Source organism: Lactuca virosa, chromosome 8 (assembly GCF_052849685.1).
Source record: "Lactuca virosa cultivar CGN04683 chromosome 8, Lactuca_virosa_CGN04683_v6, whole genome shotgun sequence".
Taxonomy (NCBI): domain Eukaryota; kingdom Viridiplantae; phylum Streptophyta; class Magnoliopsida; order Asterales; family Asteraceae; genus Lactuca; species Lactuca virosa.
The window spans coordinates 74,822,715-74,825,858 of NC_136433.1; the positions used below are offsets into that span (position 1 = coordinate 74,822,715).

A 3,144-nucleotide genomic window follows, 5' to 3' on the forward strand; every position below is an offset into this window, starting at 1 on the left:
CTAAACAGGAGTGTTTTTAGTAATTGATTGAATTTGAGTAAAGTTCGTCTGATCTTGTAAAATCAGATAAAACCCTTTTAAGCTGTTAATAATTAGGTTAATTTAGTAGTAAGTAGATTAATTAGTTAACACTGTTCCCTGTGATCGACACCCAACTTACCCAACTATTCTATAATTCGACTAGGTACAATGCATAGGTGCATTTTAGCTAGTTAAGTTAGTTAGGTTATAAATTATAAAATTAGTGGGTACTTTTGTGCACATCAAGTTTTTGGCGCCGTTGCCGTGGAGCGGCTTAGTAATTGCTGATTTATTTGCTTTAAATTAATCGATCCTTTTTGTGGGGTAAAACCTGCAAAGAGTTATTTTTTTAGTTTCATTTTTTTTCAGTATTACAGAACTCACGACGTGAGCCTTACAGACTCACGATGTGAATATTGTGATCCTAGTTTTCTTTGTTTTTAGTTTGCTTTTCTATTTTGGTTCAGTTTTACGTTTTTATTTTGTTTATTTTTCAGGAGTACATGACCAGAGGGTCCAATACACCTTTGGTGCCACCACTTGAATATCCAGAGTCAGCCCTTCACAAAAAGAAAGATAAGAACGTAAAGGAGGATCAAACACCAAAGAAGACACCCTTACAAGAACTCAAGTCAGTGTTCTCAAAGAAGTCGGGGAAGAAAATGTGAGAGTCCAGTTCATCTTCAAAGGACAAGAGCAAAGTTGAGAGCATACATCAAATACCTTTCCCAACCGAATCCGAGTACGACTCCGAGACTGAGTTTGGACTTTATACGAGTGAACCCGAGAACGAGCCAAGAAACGAGATGGCAAACATTGAAGAAATGTCAATGGGAGCTTACAAGAAGCGAATTCGTGAAGATGTTGGTCCAGGTTTAGTACAACCAGCGATACCTGCCACTGCCACATTCGAGCTGAAGGGACATATCCTCACTGCACTAAAGGATATTCCTTTTTATGGGAAGGATCATGAGGATGCATCTAAGCATCTAGATGAAGTCAACGACATTGCTGACTATTTCAATATCCCGAATGTTAACAGAGACACCATCTTACTAAGGATGCTACTAGTCACTTTCAAAGGAGCTGCAAAAGACTGGTTCAAAGCACTTCTTCCTGGTACAATTACTACTTGGGCTCAAATGTGTGAGAAATTTCTAGATCAGTTTTGCCCACCTTCCAAGATAGCTAAACTCAAGAAGGCAATAGCCAACTTTGAGCAACAACCGGGGGAGTCATTATACGAAGCTTGGGAGCGCTACAAAGGGTTATTAAGGAATTGTCCTCAACATGACCTAAACATCCAACAAGAGATGTCTATTTTCTATGATGGAGTCAATGTTATGACAAGACAACTCCTTGACTCTCAAGGGCCATTGACAAAGAAGAATCCAAGGGAGGTCAAGGAGTTAATTGAAGAATTCGCAATACACTCTCGAGAGTACCACAACCCAAGACAAGATGGAGTAAAAGGCAGTAGGGGTGCACAATCTGAAGAGATAGCTACTATGATGGCGATGCTGAATACTATGAACCGGAGATTGACCCAAATGGACCAATCAATTCATACAATAAGGGTTGGATGTGAAAGGTGTAGTGGGCCACACTTGACTAAGGATTGCCATTTGGATGAACATGGGAACAAGAAGGTTCAAGTTTGCTACTCAAGTGGGGACAAGTATGATGAAGACTGGAGAAAACCAAAGAAAGAGTGGCTGCCTTATGATGAGTACAAGAGGCAAAAAGAAGAAAAATATAAGCAGACAGGGTGAGGCTTCTTTCAAAAAGAGCAACCACCAGCCGAAAAGAAAGTAGACTTGGAAAACATGTTGACCCGATTTATGGAAGCATCCGAGAGAAGACATGATGATACTGATGTAGTGCTAAAGGAACACATGAACATGATGAAAGAACAGCACAAAATGATGATTGACCAGCAAGCTTCATTAAAGAATCATCAAGCATCAATCAATAATCTAGAAGTCCAAGTCGGTCAACTCACTACTTTGGTGACTAATAAATTATCTTCACAACTTCCCGAAAAGAAAGCTCAACCTCATGTTATGGCTATTGATACTGAAGAAGAAGCAATCTCTGAATTTTTGGAGGCATTAGAAGTGGAACCAACACAGCCCGATCCAAAGCCGAAGAAGCCGAAACTAGAAAATGAAGAATCTGCTGGAATACCCAGTTCACGTCGTGAGCCCGCTATGCCCACGTTGTGGACCCGGTCTGAACATAAAAATTCCATATATGTTCCAGCTTATAATCCGCCTTTGCCATTCCCGTCCCGAGCTAGTCTTAGTCCACTGGAAAGGGAACATCTGGAGTTTATTCAACAAATAAAGGGTATTCCTATTAATACTCCTTTTGTTGATTCACTTTCAAAAATTCCAGAATACGCGAAGTTCCTACAAGATTTAATAGATACTCGACATGAGTTAAAGAAAAATTCTAAGGTTATTCTTAGTGAACAAAGCTCAAGAGCTGTATTGGGAGAGTTGCCTAAGAAGATGGGAGATCCCGGACGCCTCACTCTTCCATGTGAGTTTGGTAACAATTTGAAGACTTATGCTTTAGCCGATTCTGGGGCTAGCATAAATTTGATGCCTTTTTCGTTCTACCAAAAGCTAAATATTCAGAAAATGAAGGCAACAAAAATGACCATCCACATGGCCAATCGTTCGGTGACGCATCCAAGAGGAATTATAGAAGACATCCTGGTTAAAATTGGGAAGTTTGTTTTCCCAGTTGATTTTGTAATTATTGATATGAAAAAGGATGCAAATATCCTAATCATTCTTGGTCGCCCTTTACTAAATACTGTTGGCGCTCTAGTTGATGTTCGTGAATCTAAGCTTACATTGAGGGTTGGTGATGATAAGGAAGATTTTGGAATACAAGATGGATTTCAAGGATATGATGTTAAAGGTGAAGTGTTCAACATTGATGAAGATGATGATGAGCTTGCAGAATTAGAGAAGCTTATGGAAGAAGAAATCAAAACAATTCAACAAGTCAAACGCACCAAACCAAGAGCATCCGTTCTGTTTTTCGTTGAAGTCATTGCCTATACAAAACCAACATCTTTGATAAGTGAGGAAAGTGATGAAATGTCGAGTG

At 39.4% G+C, this 3,144-nt stretch overlaps 1 non-coding gene across 1 annotated transcript; it reads right to left on the reverse strand.

Annotated features, from left to right (window-relative positions):
- Positions 1-1,211: 1,211 nt before the first annotated feature.
- On the reverse strand, positions 1,212-1,318 carry LOC145135278 (small nucleolar RNA R71). Its single transcript, XR_013719740.1, has one exon. It is a non-coding gene; the product is annotated as a small nucleolar RNA R71 (small nucleolar RNA).
- Between the last annotated feature and the right edge of the window lie 1,826 nt (positions 1,319-3,144).